Genomic DNA, 18,136 nt, shown 5'->3' with positions numbered 1-18,136 from the left:
CTCGAAATTGTGCTCAGGTGCATCCTGTTTCCATTGATCATCCTTGAGATGTTTTTACAACTTGATTGTCCACCTGTGGTAAATTCATTTGATTGGACATGATTTGGAAAGGCACACACCTGTCTATATAAGGTCCCACAGTTGACAGAGCATGTCAGAGCAAAAACCAAGCCATGAGGTTGAAGGAATCGTCCGTAGAGCTCCGAGACAGGATTGTGTCAAGGCACAGATATGGAGAAGGATGCCAAAAATGTCTGCAGCATTGACAGTCCCGAAGAACATAGTGGCCTCCATCATTCTTAAATGGAAGAAGTTTGGAACCACCTAAAACCTTCCTAGAGCTGGTCGGCCGGCCATTTGCAACACTTAGGAGGAGACGGGATTTGGTCAGAGAGGTGACCAAGAGCCCGATGGCCACTCTGACAGAGCTCCAGAGTTCCTCTGTGGAGATGGGAGAAACTTCCAGAAGGACAACCATCTCTGCAACACTCCAAATCAGGGCTTTATGGTAGGTTGGCCAGATGGAAGCAACTCCTCAGTAAAAGGCACATGATATCCAAAAGATACCTAAAGGACTCTCAGACCATGAGAAACAAGATTCTCTGGTCTGATGAAACCAAGTTTAAACACTTTGGTCTGAATTCCAAGCATCACATCTGGAGGAAACTTGACACCACCCATACAGTGAAGCATGGCGATGGCAGCATCACGCTATGGGGATGTTTTTCAGCGGCAGGGACTGGGAGACTAGTCAGGATCAAGCGAAAGATGAATGGAGCAAAGTACAGAGAGATCCTCAATGAAAACCTGCTCCAGAGCACTCAGACTGGGGTGAAGGTTCACCTTCCAACAGAAAAACGACCCTAAGCACAAATCTCAATGTCATTGAGTGGCCCAGCCAGAGCCCGGATTTGAATATCTCTGGAGAGACCTGAAAATAGCTGTGAAGTGTCGCTCCCCATCCAACCAGACAGAGCTTGAGAGGATGTGCAGAGAAGAATGGGAGAAACTCACCAAAAACAGGTGTGCCAAGCTTGTAGCGTCGTACCCAAGAAGACTTGAAGCTGTAAACGCTGGAAAAGTTGCTTCAACAAAGTACTGATTAAAGGGTCATTCATTTTTTTATTTAATTAATCCGTTTTGCTTTGTCATTATGGGGTATTGTGTGTAGATTTATGAGGGGACTTAAAAAAATAGAATGAGGCTGTAACATAACTGTAACATAACAAAATGTGTGAAAAGTTAAGGATTGAATACTTTCTGAATGCACTGTATGTCATCACAGATTGAAATGTTTTGAGTTGTTTAAATCAATCAATGACAGCTTTGAAAAAATTAATGGTTGATGCACGATAACTGTTATAACATAAGAGGAATGGTGACCAGAGAGGCGGTTGAGGAGCAATGAGGTCAAAGGTCAATCCTAAATGGTTGAGCTGCACAGAATGTCTGGGTCAAGTCTGGCTAGATGAACGGGCTGTAAAGGAAGCTAGATAGCTAGATTGTGAATGACACGCACACACCAGAGAGGAAAGAGCCTGTGTTGTTCTTCTCTCAAAAGGACACCTGCAAACACTTAAAATGTTGTGCTACATCCTTCTCTCAGTGAACCAGAGCTGACAGATTACGCTCTCACCAAACTCACGATCCCCTGCCGCCCTCCACGACCGACTGAGCCTCCCAAGACTGACTGACTGACTGACTGCAGAGGGTTTGGGACACTGAGGGTTTGGGACACTGAGGCAAGAGCCTTTTGGCAGGCCATTCCTTGGGACACTGAGGCAAGAGCCTTTTGGCAGGCAATTCCTTGAGGTAGAGGCTTCTGGAAAGTTCCTTCTCATTTGATGTTACAGTTGAATAGTTATTGGAACCGATGACAGACTTTGTTAAATGAGAGCCCTAGATGATAAACTGAACTATAAAATGAACAAATCTCAAGGATTCATTTTGGAAACACTGGAATGCTTTTTTGGCTTGAATATCTGAACACAATAAATACATGGGGGAAGGAATGAGAAGAGTTTGTGCACACAGTATTTACATTGTATTAACATGTTATTCCTTAAAGACATCTACCATGGGTGTGAACCACACCGGTGTGAATAGGAATGTTTCCATTATCACAATGTCTAAAAACAGAAATTGTTTAACAGTGAGAACAAATATTTTGTTATTTTCAGGTATGTTCAGTCTTCTTGCATTAGATTTTTACAAAAGATGACATTTCTTCAATGCGGAGATCGATAACCACAAACCCATATTGAATAGAAGGAGTACAGAAAGTGGATATTTTAAGAGAAAAGGGCTTTTTTTGTTTTCCCGGCCTGATATTTCAGCGTCGAGGGAAAAACAAGCCTACAGCTGACAACAGCTGGCTTAGTGGTGGGGCTGGAGGGAAAGTCAGAGCCATGGAAACCACTGAACCCCTGACCCTGGCCTACAGGCACGGCTGTCTTAAGTGGTAAACACTCCTCTCCCTCTCATATCCACGACAACCCCCCCCCCCCCCCACACACACACACACACATACACACACACACTCCTACACCGTCAACAACCTGGAACCCAGGAGGAACGGTTACCGCTAGGCTACCGTTGCTACTTAAAGGGAAAAGGGAAATAAAAGTATATTTATCTGGATGGATGGCAATGGATCCAAACAAGCAGAGAGGAGAGTCTTGCAGGTTCAATTGAGCTCTGAGAGGGAAGTCAGTCAGTACATGAGTCCTGAACAGACAGAGTAGAGGGAGTGGATTCTTCTTTATGTTCCAAGACTCCTGGGCAGAGAGTAGAGGGAGTGGGTTCCTCTTTATGTTCCATGACTCCTGGGCAGAGAGTAGAGGGAGTGGATTCTTCTTTATGTTCCATGACTCCTGGACAGAGAGTAGAGGGAGTGGGTTCCTCTTTATGTTCCATGACTCCTGGGCAGAGAGTAAAGGGAGTGGGTTCCTCTTTATGTTCCATGACTCCTGGACAGAGAGTAGAGGGAGTGGGTTCCTCTTTATGTTCCATGACTCCTGGACAGAGAGTAGAGGGAGTGGGTTCCTCTTTATGTTCCATGACTCCTGGGCAGAGAGTAGAGGGAGTGGGTTCCTCTTTATGTTCCATGACTCCTGGGCAGAGAGTAGAGGGAGTGGATTCTTCTTTATGTTCCATGACTCCTGGGCAGAGAGTAGAGGGAGTGGGTTCCTCTTTATGTTCCATGACTCCTGGGCAGAGAGTAAAGGGAGTGGGTTCCTCTTTATGTTCCATGACTCCTGGACAGAGAGTAGAGGGAGTGGGTTCCTCTTTATGTTCCATGACTCCTGGACAGAGAGTAGAGGGAGTGGATTCTTCTTTATGTTCCATGACTCCTGGACAGAGAGTAGAGGGAGTGGGTTCCTCTTTATGTTCCATGACTCCTGGACAGAGAGTAGAGGGAGTGGGTTCCTCTTTATGTTCCATGACTCCTGGGCAGAGAGTAGAGGGAGTGGATTCTTCTTTATGTTCCATGACTGCTGGACAGAGAGTAGAGGGAGTGGGTTCCTCTTTATGTTCCATGACTCCTGGACAGAGAGTAGAGGGAGTGGATTCTTCTTTATGTTCCATGACTCCTGGACAGAGAGTAGAGGGAGTGGGTTCCTCTTTATGTTCCATGACTCCTGGACAGAGAGTAGAGGGAGTGGATTCTTCTTTATGTTCCATGACTCCTGGGCAGAGAGTAGAGGGAGTGGGTTCCTCTTTATGTTCCATGACTCCTGGACAGAGAGTAGAGGGAGTGGATTCTTCTTTATGTTCCATGACTCCTGGACAGAGAGTAGAGGGAGTGGGTTCCTCTTTATGTTCCATGACTCCTGGGCAGAGAGTAAAGGGAGTGGGTTCCTCTTTATGTTCCATGACTCCTGGGCAGAGAGTAAAGGGAGTGGGTTCCTCTTTATGTTCCGAGACTCCTGGGCAGAGAGTAAAGGGAGTGGGTTCCTCTTTATGTTCCATGACTCCTGGACAGAGAGTAAAGGGAGTGGGTTCCTCTTTATGTTCCATGACTCCTGGGCAGAGAGTAAAGGGTGTGGGTTCCTCTTTATGTTCCATGACTCCTGGGCAGAGAGTAAAGGGAGTGGGTTCCTCTTTATGTTCCATGACTCCTGGGCAGAGAGTAAAGGGAGTGGGTTCCTCTTTATGTTCCATGAGCCCTGGACAGAGAGTAGAGGGAGTGGGTTTCTCTGTGTTCCATGACTCCTGGACAGAGAGTAAAGGGAGTGGGTTCCTCTTTGTGTTCCATGAGCCCTGGACAGAGAATAGAGGGAGTGGGTTCCTCTTTATGTTCCATGACTCCTTGACAGAGAGTAAAGTGAGTGGGTTCCTCTTTATGTTCCATGAATCCTAGGCAGAGAGTAAAGGGAGTTGGTTCCTCTTTGTGTTCCATGAGCCCTGGACAGAGAGTAAAGGGAGTGGGTTTCTCTGTGTTCCATGAGCCCTGGACAGAGAATAGAGGGAGTGGGTTCCTCTTTGTGTTCCATGAGCCCTGGACAGAGAGTAGAGGGAGTGGGTTTCTCTTTGTGTTCCATGACTCCTGGACAGAGAATAAAGGGAGTGGGTTTCTGTGTGTTCCATGACTCCTGGACAGAGAGTAAAGTGAGTGGGTTCCTCTTTATGTTCCATGAATCCTAGGCAGAGAGTAAAGGGAGTTGGTTTCTCTGTGTTCCATGAGCCCTGGACAGAGAGTAAAGGGAGTGGGTTCCTCTGTGTTCCATCAGCCCTGGACAGAGAGTAAAGGGAGTGGGTTCCTCTGTGTTCCATGACTCCTGGACAGACAGAGGGAGTGGGTTCCTCTATGTTCCATAACTCCTGGACAGACAGAGGGAGTGGGTTCATCTATGTCCCATGACTCCTGGACAGACAGAGGGAGTGGGTTCCTCTATGTTCCATGACTCCTGGACAGAGAGTAAAGGGAGTGGGTTCCTCTGTGTTCCATGACTCCTGGACAGAGAGTAAAGGGAGTGGGTTCCTCTATGTTCCATGACTCCTGGACAGAGAGTAAAGGGAGTGGGTTCCTCTATGTTCCATAACTCCTGGACAGACAGAGGGAGTGGGTTCCTCTATGTTCCATGACTCCTGGACAGAGGGAGTAGGTTCCTCTATGTTCCATGACTCCTGGACAGACAGAGGGAGTGGGTTCCTCTATGTTCCATGACTGCTGGACAGACAGAGGGAGTAGGTTCCTCTATGTTCCATGACTGCTGGACAGACAGAGGGAGTGGGTTCCTCTATGTTCCATGACTGCTGGACAGACAGAGGGAGTGGGTTCCTCTATGTTCCATGACTCCTGGACAGACAGAGGGAGTGGGTTCCTCTATGTTCCATGACTCCTGGACAGACAGAGGGAGTAGGTTCCTCTATGTTCCATGACTGCTGGACAGACAGAGGGAGTGGGTTCCTCTATGTTCCATGACTGCTGGACAGACAGAGGGAGTGGGTTCCTCTATGTTCCATGACTGCTGGACAGACAGAGGGAGTGGGTTCCTCTATGTTCCATGACTGCTGGACAGACAGAGGGAGTGGGTTCCTCTATGTTCCATGACTGCTGGACAGACAGAGGGAGTGGGTTCCTCTATGTTCCATGACTGCTGGACAGACAGAGGGAGTGGGTTCCTCTATGTTCCATGACTCCTGGACAGACAGAGGGAGTGGGTTCCTCTATGTTCCATGACTCCTGGACAGACAGAGGGAGTAGGTTCCTCTATGTTCCATGACTGCTGGACAGACAGAGGGAGTGGGTTCCTCTATGTTCCATGACTGCTGGACAGACAGAGGGAGTAGGTTCCTCTATGTTCCATGACTGCTGGACAGACAGAGGGAGTGGGTTCCTCTATGTTCCATGACTGCTGGACAGACAGAGGGAGTGGGTTCCTCTATGTTCCATGACTGCTGGACAGACAGAGGGAGTGGGTTCCTCTATGTTCCATGACTGCTGGACAGACAGAGGGAGTGGGTTCCTCTATGTTCCATGACTGTTGGACAGACAGAGGCAGTGGGTTCCTCTATGTTCCATGACTGCTGGACAGACAGAGAGAGTGGGTTCCTCTTTCTGTTCCACCCACCACTACCCAATCTCTCGCCAATGTAAACCTCCTTCTTCAGAGTGGAAAATCCTTTTCGCCATCCTTTACAAATGCCTCTAAAAGCTAAATGTGGCAGAAGGTAACAATGCAATGCAGTGGAGCGACTGCCGGCTCTGTTAACAATACTGAAAGGGGCAGCAGGATTAGGGATGTGTAGCAGAGCTGGGAATAGGATTTAAAGGTGCATTCAGAGGGGAAAGACTAACCTAGTATCCATACAGTATGTGCTGTAGCTGACTCTTATTCATTGATTTATTCATTCAACCTTTATTTATACAGGCTAGTGTCATTGAGATCAACTCCAGTCTTCCACCATTAGCTACAGCAGAGTATGGATACAGGGTGGCAGGTAGCCTAGCGGTTGGAGCGTTGGGCCAGTAACTGAAAGATTGCTAGTTTGAATCCTTGAGCCGACAAAGCAAAAAATCTGTCGAAGTGTCCTTGGCTTTGAACCCTAATTTATCCAGGGTTGCTGTTGAATGGCAGACCCTGGCCGTGAACACACTCTCTAAGGGTGTCTCAGGAAGAGTGGGATATGAAAAAAACTCAATCTGAAATAGAACAAATAACCACCCACCAAATTATTATTGATGTTATGAGGACAGCAAGGACAGCCTTGCTACAGAATCCCTCCACAGTTCAAACCTCCATATCAGAACTATATTCACCATGACAACAGATCTTCAATTATAAAATACACTAACCCAACATCACCAACTGAGAAAATAAGCTTCATGCAGAATTAACATGGTTCCTGGTGTACTTCTGGAACATTCATTCATGACTTAATCTATCTGGATGTTAATAGAGAGTATGATCCCAAATGGCACCCTATGCACTATATAGTGCACTACTTTTAACCAGCGCCTTTGGTCAACCAAAGTATTTCTTTCCAACTGGAGACCCCTTAGGGTCAGTTCATCTGTCCTACAGTAAAGACATTCTCTCTCTTGGTCTCACTAGGTATCCATCATGGAGGTTTAGCTCAGAGGGGTCAGGGAGGTCAGGGGTGGTGCGAGGGGTAGGCCAGGTCACCCCTGGTGTGAGAAGTGGGGAACCCCATCAAACTTCCTTTCCCCTCAAGCCAGATTAAATCAATCAGATGACTTCAATAGCTCTTTTAACCAGTACTATTCTCTTCACTTGTTTACACCACTGAACAGGGAAACTGTATGTGCTGTTGATTGAGCCATTGTGTTGTAAAGAGGGGCAGCCAACCCCCCAGCCAGCCTCAGCCTCGACCCAACCTTCACAACACAGAGAACACAAGCGCCACGCTAATTGAAAGTCAGAGGTTGCGACCTTTGTCAGTGGGCCCTGAGCCTCTTCTCATGGGCAGGCGCCACACACGCACGTACATATGCACGCACGCACGTACACACGCACACACACACACAGACACACACACACACACACACACACACACACACACACACACACACACACACACACACACACACACACACACACACACACACACACACACACACACACACACACACACACACACACACACACACACACACACACACAGTGTTTGGCTTGACTGTGCGGGGTGCAGGGGGCCTGGTTTGAAGAGGGGGTCCTGTGGAAAGTCCCCTCGGCTGCACAGCGCCCCTCTCCTGCAGTCAGCAGGCTGAAAGGAGAGGCAGCTGTGTGGGTAGAAGAGCCTAGCAGCAGGGGGAAAGGACAGGGGGATTTGCATTTTCCCCAAGAAAAAGGCTTTCATCCCCCCAGCTCTATCCCAATGGAGGATAGATGGGGCGGCTAGCGGGGTGAAGGCCAGGGTACAGGGGAGAGACACTCAATGGGCTTTTCATCTCAGGTCCTTGACTTGTCATGGAGGGACATAAAGATAGGGCTGGGCCTGACTCAGGAGAGAGGGAGCAATAGTGAGAGGGAGGGAGGGAGGGAGGGATGTCCTCATGAAAACCCACATCAAGGATGTGAAGGTCTCAGCAGCAGCTTAGTCTGTGCCCTCAGTGAAAGAGGTCAAGGAGTGTGGAAGAGTCCCCTATGTAGAGGCAATGGAGGAGGGATGGAGTGAGAGAGGGATGGAGGGAGGGATGGAGGGAGGGAGGGAGGGAGGGGGAGGGAGGGAGGGAGGGAGGGAGGGAGGGAGGGAGGGAGGGAGGGAGGGAGGGAGGGAGGGAGGGAGGGAGGGAGGGGAGGGAGGGAGGGAGAGAAGGGGCAGGTCAGCTACAGAGAGAAGATACATGGATAATCTTTCTTCATTAGAGAGCCTCTGCAGGCTGTTCAAAACCAATCCTACTGTATTTATCCATCTTCTTCTCTCACACACAAACAGATACATTCCTCAGAATGGGTATACATACCAACCATAACATACAGTACCAATCAATCAAAATGAGACATACAAATGTGGTGATCTGTTCTATTTTGGGGTGGTAAATAAAACCATTTAAAAAAAGATTTGCAACAATAAACATATTTCCAGGTTCATTGTAGTGACAAAGAGTTGCTATGACAACCTGTTTTAATGCACACTAGCATGCCTATACTGAGGCTTAGCACAAAATAACTAGGCTAATACTACTAAGCCTTTGTTTTGGTTAAGAATTTAGGATACAAAATGTTACAAGATATGAAAACAGACAAGCTGTCAGTCACAATTCCCCACAGCCTGAAAGGAGGGCAGAGCGTTGCTTTAAGTAGGACTTTGTTCTGCATCATTATTCTTCAGAAAGGTGGTCCAGAACCAGATCTAAAGATAACTGCCCCCCACCCCCCCACCCCAACCCTCTCCTAGACCCGCTGCAGACCCCTGCAATAGACAGACGGTTATTTTTAGACTTTTTATGTGGGTTGGCTTGTCCCACTAGACCCCCAAGGTCCTTCAGGAAGCACACCTTCAGAAAGACATCACAGAAGAAGGAAGAACCCAGTTAAAGTTAGAATAATGGGGGACCATTATTGTTACAGCCAGCTAAATGGAAATGAGTTTGAAGCCATTATCTTTGAACCAATCAGTATTAGGAATGACACATCTTTGAAAATGCACCCAATTGAATCATTGAGTGGTACTATTTAAAACGCTTTTGCAGGAACATATAACAGCTGATTTAAAATTGTTAGAGTACAAACATGTTCTTGAAACAATTGAAGAAAATGTGGAAATAAATACATCTTTATATTTTATATTGACACCAGCGACATTAGAATTCTCTAGACAAAATAATGATGTCCAGTGTTACGGAGCACCAAAACTCACCCACATTGATGTACTGTTTTGAACATGCTTATCAGTGGACCACACAGTTGCTCCAGCATCTTAATCTGACAGTATACATATTGAGCAAAACACAAATCTTACCCGCTTTGAGGAACCACTGCTTTGTAGTAAATTCTGCAGCTATGGGGGGGGGGCAGAGGACATCTTATAACTCACTGTATCTTAAACCATAAAGGGAAAAGATTCCTGTTAACTTTCAATTGGTAGGGCTACATAACACAGCCAACCTGATTTACTCATCTAGTTATGTTCGTGCAGGAGTACATGCACAAACATTAACATGATGGCTACACAGACTATTTGCACCCCCACCACACACACACACACACACACACACACACACACACACACACACACACACACACACACACACACACACACACACACACACACACACACACACACACACACACACACACACACACACACACACACACACACACACACACTTTTATGCTGCTTCTACTCCCTGTCATTATCTATGCATAGTCACTTTAAAAATGCTACCTACATGTACAAATTACCTCAATTACCTTGACTAACCGGTGCCCCCGCACATGGACTCTGTACCGGTAGCCCCTGTATATTGCCTCGCTATTGTGATTTTACTGCTGCTTTTAAAAAAAAAAAAATTTTGAAAGGTATTTTTCATAAAACTGCATTGTTGGTTAAGGGCTTGTAAGTAAGCATTTCACTGTAAGATCTACACCTGTTGTATTCGGCGCATGTGACAAATAAAATTGGATTGGATTCGAATACATACACAAATATGATGTACAGTCCTCCATACAAACACGTTCACAAAGAACAGATGAGTCCTTCACAGCTTGGGGATTTTCCAACATTTGTCTCCGCACTAGGCTAGGGGCCCTCAGACATCTAGTTGCCACCCTCTCCCCTCATCAGAGAGAGGGCCAGACGTGACAGGGTTTAAACGGTAAAACCTGATCCAGGTTGTGTTTTAATTGGCACCCTATTCCCTTTATAGTGCACTACTTCTCACCAGAGCCCTATGGACCCTGGTCAAAAGCAGAACATTATATACGGAATAGGGTGCCATTTGGGACACATAGGGTTTAGTATTGAAACTGAAACCTGATCCAGAGTCAGTTTGAGAGCCTGCTGTGGCCCTGACAGATGGAGGGGAACCTGGTAGTTATAGTTATGGCTCTCCAGGTAGGTACTACAGTGTGTACTACAGTGTGTACTACAGTACCCAGGCTGTTAGGGCCCCATAGGAATATGTCTGTCTGACTACATTGTAGTGGCACAGTGCGAAGCAACCAATGGTTGCGTGCCATGTCATGGACTGCACAGTTGGCCATCAGATTGCTGTATCATATAATGTGGTTAGCTGATATTTGAGATCTGGCAGGTGACTCTACAATGTAGTCAGTCTGAAACACTGCCCTTATCTGGAGAACAGGGTCATCATCCAAGGCCTCTGGGCAGGAATCCCAGTCCCCACCCCATCAACCATCTGTGATCAGAACACGGGAACAGGGGAGTAGGACATCTGTCTACTCTGTACACATTCACATTAAGAATCTTGGACGGCAAATCAACGAAGGCAGCTGTTTTCATCTCTGGTTGCATCTTAAATTGGACTCTATTCTCTATATAGTGCATAAGGCTCTGGTCAAAATTAGAGCACTATATAGGGAATAGGGTGCCTTGTGGGACTCACCCTCTGTCTGATTAATCATTTCAACATTTGACTGATTTATGACTGGTACTGTAAAGGCTTTGAAACCTATACCAGATTCATTGTAGTCAGGACTGCTGACCAGTCAGTGACAGATTCATAAACCGAAGTGAATTTCCACTTGGTCTTTCTGTCCGTAGCTTCAGTAATGTTGCTCATAGTGGGAACAGCGACATGCTTTTTTAATAAAGAGGAAGACAGCGTTACTTGTGTGTGTGGGGGGGGGGGCAGTCCTCTGTGGCTCATTATTGGTTTCTAATCCAATCCACACCGATGGTCACCTAACCTCTGAGCCTTTCATTGTGTTCCAGTCAGTCAATGGGGCTGGGGGATGGGCAGTGTGAGTGCTTGCAAAGAGTGTGTGTGTGTGTGTGTGTGTGTGTGTGTGTGTGTGTGTGTGTGTGTGTGTGTGTGTGTGTGTGTGTGTGTGTGTGTGTGTGTGTGTGTGTGTGTGTGTGTGTGTGTGTGTGTGTGTGTGTGTGTGTGTGTGTGTGTGTGTGTGTGTGTGTGTGTGTGTGTGTGTTAGTGAGATAGACGGTGGCTGTGGGCTCAGCTCAGCTCAGAGGAGCACTGTTCTGTTTCTTAGGCAGTGCTAGCTGTCTGGGATACAGGACATGACAGACAATTGTGATAGTTTCAAGATGCTGCCAGAGCTATGTGTGGGGGAAGGGGGGGGGCTTAGATAGGAAGAGGAAGTAAGAGAGGAAGAGCTGCCTGAAGGGAGAAGAGAGAAGGGGATTGGCTGGAAGCTAAAGTAGAGCTTGATGTAAACCAGATGAGGAAAGGAACAGGGTTGTTCAGGACCAAGTAAAACAACCCGACCTGCTCTTCTAAAACAAAAGAAAGCCCAGAGCTCAGCCAGGCACCCAGCCCGGGCAACAGACACCCCCACTGCACCAACACCAACAAATCTACACATTACACAGGCTGACTTTCAGCTAAGTAGGGCTAAGAAGGGTTGAAGAGTTTTGGGTTAAACCAGGATCTCTCTTCTCTTATTTCAAGGAAAAAGACAACGTGTTTCTAACTAATCCAGATAGCTAAGAGGCCCCTTGTAGCTACGCTAACAACAGTCATGCTGCTACTGCTATTATTAACCTACTAACTATGTAAACACATATAGCCTGCATCCCAAATGGTACCACATTCCCTTTATGGGGCATTATTACTGGACCTGAACCTGGTGAAAAGTAGTGCACTATATAGGGAATAGAGTGCCCTTTGGGACGGATCCCTTGACTCCCATGAGAGAGACATGATGGTAATTTTGAAGACCCAGCACATCAGCCTTTTCCTGGACTCTCTTTTGACTGACATCAAACAGAGAAGGAGAGGGGGGCTGGCTGCTCCTCTACCTGCCTGTGAAAGCAGAGCCCCTGTCCTTCTGGTGTGTGGCTTAGCACCCAGGGGCCTGAAGGGGACCGGCCGGTCTGGAGCCCTCCGCTGATCAAAGCCCCATGACCAGGGGAATCAGGGAAGCATCCCGGCGCACAGATGAAGAGCCAGGGGTGAAGAGGTAAGGTCTATCAATGGTATCTCACAGCCGGGGCCCACTCAACAACAGGGGCTTGAGTTTCACTGCCGTCTCCCCACCTTTCTATAATATCCTTCCCTCTCTTCATCCCTTCCTCCTTTCTCATCCCCATCACATGCTGCGGAGGATGAGAGCGCCACAAAGACACGGTTCAGGCATTACCTCAGAGGCATGGCCCTTCTTAAAAAACTTTCATGCAAATACCACATTTCCCAGGTCACCCACCAGTAATATAGTTTGTCATTTCACAACGTTGAACGTTTTTTTATGTTTTCAGCATGATTTAAGAAGCTCTTTTTAGTTGATGGGGATCGGTTCAAATATATCACAAGTGTTGTAAAATGCTGACCTGTGTTTTTGTGCGACCGTCGGTTATTAAAGCTAAGCTATTAAAGCAGAAGTGTGTTTTATCGCTACCTAGGCAACAGACAACACCATAGAGACGGCAATCAACAGTGAATCTGACGTGCGATTCATCAGTACTTTGACCCTGTTCAGGCTCTGCTTCAGCAATTAACAGGATTTAGACAGTCTACTGGCAGGGGTGAGGAGATGGCAACCTAATCCCTATTTAGTACACTATTTTTGACCAAGGCAAGTAGTGCCCTATCTAGAGAATAGGGTGTCATTTGGGACGTAACCATAGTCAGTCACTGAGGACCGTGGTTGGTGGTTAAAAACTTCAAACGTGTGGTGGAATCCTTGTCTTGGCAGACACAATCAAATAATGTGCCTGCGCTGTTCAAGCCATTAGGAATGCCTGGCGTTCGGCTTGAGCCAGCAACATTCTGCCTGGGTCCCAAATACTATTCTCTATATAGTGGAATACTCTTGACCAGAGAGGAAATGGGAACTATATATTGAATAGGGTGCCATTTGGAACGGAACATTCTCTCTTCACCCTGTCCCTAAATCTCTCTCACATGTCCTGCTAGTTGCAGCTGTTGCCTGTTAGACATAGCAGTGCAGCTGTGGAGGGTGGATGGTGAAATCAGGCCTGAAAACATAGGATGTGTCCAAAATGGTACCCTACTCCCTATTTAGTGCACTACTTCTGACCAGGGACCAGGGGAGCACATCATATAGTAGTATTGCACTATATATGGAATAGGCTGCCATTTGGGACAAATCCATAGTGTTCTCCCCTTGTTCTAAGGCCACATCAGACAAGATAAATGGACTAAAAATATCACCCAACATACAGAAAGCAGATCTCTCTGATGATTAGCTGAGCCACGCTATGGTTGTCGACTCGACTAGACTATTGTTAACGCTAATTATATATTTCTCGAGAAGATCTTTAGCTCTCTTTAAGGCTTTGCTTGTTTCAATAGAGGGTGTGACTGGGGAATAGCTGATGCAGAGTATCGTAGGTCACAAGGATGAGGGAAAGGGGTGAAATCCCTCCTTTGAGGATAGGTGGAGCCCTTTATATTTCATCTCTTCCTTTATTTCATAAAACACATAGGGACAGTTTATTGGACACAGATCCAGAATTTTTTAAATCCAGGACAAGGCTTCATCTGTATCTGGGAAACTGGCCCTAAAAGTATACAAAATGGTTTGAGGGGTTTTGTTCTAGCAGTAAGGATCATCCTATAGAAGTTCATTTGTTTAATTTTCTGGATTGTGTGTATCTTTTACTGCTAGGTATTACTGCACCGTTGGAGCTAGAAACACAAGCACTTAGCTGCATCTGCGATAACATCTGCAAATCTGTGTATGCCACCTATAAACGACAATGTCAACAGGGTAAATAGAGAAACAACAACAGAGCAAGCCTTCTGACACTTGTGGGTGAAACCACAATCCCTCAATGACATCATTCACATTACAAACAATCTGTACACAACAACACTCAACAAGTCAAGTTCAGGAAAACAATCAGTGAAGTAGGCAGTTGTGGTTGATGAGCTAGACAGCAGTGTTGGGCTTTTTCACTGTTGTTTTCCCATCAGACTGGGCTAGCAGCTAAATACCTGGTCATCAGACTGGGCTCGCAGCTAGATACCTGGTCATCAGACTGGGCTAGCAGCTAAATACCTGGTCATCAGACTGGGCTCGCAGCTAGATACCTGGTCATCAGACTGGGCTAGCAGCTAAATACCTGGTCATCAGACTGGGCTCGCAGCTAGATACCTGGGTCAGCAGCTAGATACCTGGTCATCAGACTGGGCTAGCAGCTAGATACCTGGTCATCAGACTGGGCTAGCAGCTAGATACCTGGTCATCAGACTGGGCTAGCAGCTAGATACCTGGTCATCAGACTGGGCTAGCAGCTAGATACCTGGTCATCAGACTGGGCTAGCAGCTAGATACCTGGTCATCAGACTGGGCTAGCAGCTAGATACCTGGTCATCAGACTGGGCTAGCAGCTAGATACCTGGTCATTTTTTATTTTTTATTTAACCTTTATTTAACTAGGAAAGTCAGTTAAGAACAAATTATTATTTACAATGACGGTCTACCTCGGCCAAACCTCGAAGACGCTGGGCCAATTGTGCACCGCCCTATGGGACTCCCAATCACAACTGGATGTGATGCAGCCTGGATTCAAACCAGGGACTGCAGTGACGCCTCCTGCACTGAGATGCAGTGTCTTAGACCGGTGCACCACTCGGGAGCCCAGTCATCACACTGGGCTTGCAGCTGGTCATCAGACTGGGCTAGCAGCTAGCTAGCTACCTGGTCATCAGACAGGGCTAGCTGCTATCTACCTGGTCATCAGACAGGGCTAGCTGCTATCTACCTGGTCATCAGACTGGGCTAGCTGCTATCTACCTGGTCATCAGACAGGGCTAGCTGCTATCTACCTGGTCATCAGGCAGGGCTAGCTGCTATCTACCTGGTCATCAGACAGGGCTAGCTGCTATCTACCTGGTCATCAGACAGGGCTAGCTGCTATCTACCTGGTCATCAGACAGGGCTAGCTGCTATCTACCTGGTCATCAGACAGGGCTAGCTGCTATCTACCTGGTCATCATATGCCTCTAGCACATGCAATGATGAGAGCAACACTGACTCTCTCTCTCGCTCTCTCTCGCTCTCTCTCTCGCTCTCTCGCTCTCTCTCGCTCTCTCTCGCTCTCTCTCGCTCGCTCTCGCTCTCTCTCTCTCGCTCTCTCTCGCTCTCTCTCTCTCTAGGCAACATACAAAGTGAATATATAAAGTGAAAAACAACAAAAATTAACTGTAAACATTACACATACAGAAGTTTCAAAACAGTAAAGACATTACAAATGTCATATTATAGATATATATAGATATATATATACATATATACAATGTACAAATAGTTAAAGGACACAAGATAAAATAAATAAGCATAAATATGGGTCTCTCTTTCTCCCAATCTGTTTTAGAGTTAGAAAGGTGGGTGAGAGGAGAGAGGGGCTGGGGTCTATGGAGGCTGGCTGGGGGCTGCTCAGTTCCCGGGCCTGGGCACAGGTCTGTTTATTCAGAGTGTTATTACTGAACACTGGTTTTGGCCTGGCTGGTCCTCACGCCTGCCGCAGCACAGCACGGGGGGGGAGACAAAGAGAGACTAGCATTTGTTAATTTTGCAGTGGATTTGATTATTGTTACTCCACTTCCTGCTAACCAATACAACACAGTGAAATCCCCCTTAGGACCAGAGCAGCACTGCCCATCCTGTCTGGCCTCGCCTGGCCTCCATTCTAAAGATGAGCCAGAGCTCGGCCAGCCAACGCTACTGATAAACATGTTTGTGCTAACAATGACGATGACAAAAAGTCAGTGTTTGGCTGAAAATGCAGGACTCAACACGAGCATGGACGATAAACAAGGCTCCCATAGTGCACAGCTTGTTTTAAGCTGCTTGCCCATAATTCAGTATCTAAGGAGGTTGACTGAATTAAAATGGGTTAGAATCAGGTTGAAGCTAGGTTAAACACATTTCAGAGCACTGAGTCTGTCGTGTTTGTTTAAATGACAAAAGGTTAGTGAGTCTGGGCCAGGAGAGAGAAAGAGTTGTTTAAAATAATTCACTTAACTTGTGTACATTTCACATCAAAGTAGAGGGCAGACATATACTGCTCTGCCACAGGGTAAATAGTCAGTCCTCAGCTTGACCTGGGAGCCATATACACAGGCTTCATGTGTTCCAAATGGTACCGTTTATAGTGCACTACTTTTGATGCATTGTGTAGGGAATAAGGTGCCATTTGAGACACCTCCACTGTCTGTCTCAGTATGAACTATGTGTTTTCTTTAGACTGCTGCCTGGCTGGGTAGAGAAAAATACCAGCAGCCGGACTAATCTCTCCGCAAGCAAAAACACAATAACCAAACAGTCAGAGAGATCAGTGGGAAGAGTTAGTTCAGTTTACTCAAAGTCCTGAGTAGACATGGATGGTAACAAGGCATAGTCAGATATGGTAAACAACATCACAATAGGAAAAACAGGGTGGTTCTCAAAGGACTTAGACCTAAAACCCTAGAAACATAATACTGTGTTGCAAATGCTTCCTCAAATATTAGCATTTCGATAATACACTTTGGTTCCAACCTAAATTGCGCCCTATCCCCTATATAGTGCACTACTTTTGACCAGAGCCGTATCAGGACCCTCCCTGGTCAAAAGTAGTGCACTATATAGGGAATAGGATGCCATTTGAGACACTACCTTTGTGCTATGCATGTCTGACAGTGTGAACTATGACTGACTGACAGTGTGAACTATAACTGACTGTTTGACAGTGTGAACTATAACTGACTGTCTGACAGTGTGACCTATGACTGTCTGACAGTGTGAACTATGACTAACTGTCTGACAGTGTGAACTATGACTAACTGTCTGACAGTGTGAACTATGACTGTCTGACAGTGTGAACTATGACTGACTGTCTGACAGTGTGAACTATGACTGACTGTCTGACAGCGTGAACTATGACTATCTGACTGACGTGAACTATGACTATCTGACAGTGTGAACTATGACTATCTGACAGCATGAACTATGACTATCTGACAGTGTGAACTATGACTGTCTGACAGTGTGAACTATAACTGACTGTCTGACAGTGTGAACTATGACTGTCTGACAGTGTGAACTATGACTGTCTGACAGTGTGAACTATGACTGACTGTCTGACAGTGTGAACTATGACTATCTGACAGCGTGAACTATGACTATCTGACAGTGTGAACTATGACTGTCTGACAGTGTGAACTATGACTGACTGTCTGACAGTGTGAACTATAACTGACTGTCTGACAGTGTGAACTATAACTGACTGTCTGACAGTGTGAACTATGACTATCTGACAGTGTGAACTATGACTGACTGTCTGACAGTGTGAACTATGACTATCTGACAGTGTGAACTATGACTATCTGACAGTGTGAACTATGACCGACTGTCTGACAGTGTGAACTATGACTGACTGTCTGACAGTGTGAACTATGACTATCTGACAGTGTGAACTATGACTATCTGACAGTGTGAACTATGACTATCTGACAGTGTGAACTATGACTATCTGACAGTGTGAACAGCAGTGTTCTTTACATTTAATAGCTGAAGTT

The sequence above is a fragment of the Oncorhynchus gorbuscha genome, linkage group LG10 (genome assembly GCF_021184085.1).
Source record: "Oncorhynchus gorbuscha isolate QuinsamMale2020 ecotype Even-year linkage group LG10, OgorEven_v1.0, whole genome shotgun sequence".
Classification (NCBI taxonomy): Eukaryota; Metazoa; Chordata; class Actinopteri; order Salmoniformes; family Salmonidae; genus Oncorhynchus; species Oncorhynchus gorbuscha.
The sequence above is the reverse complement of the archived record's forward strand: the minus strand, read 5'-3'. Positions refer to the sequence as shown.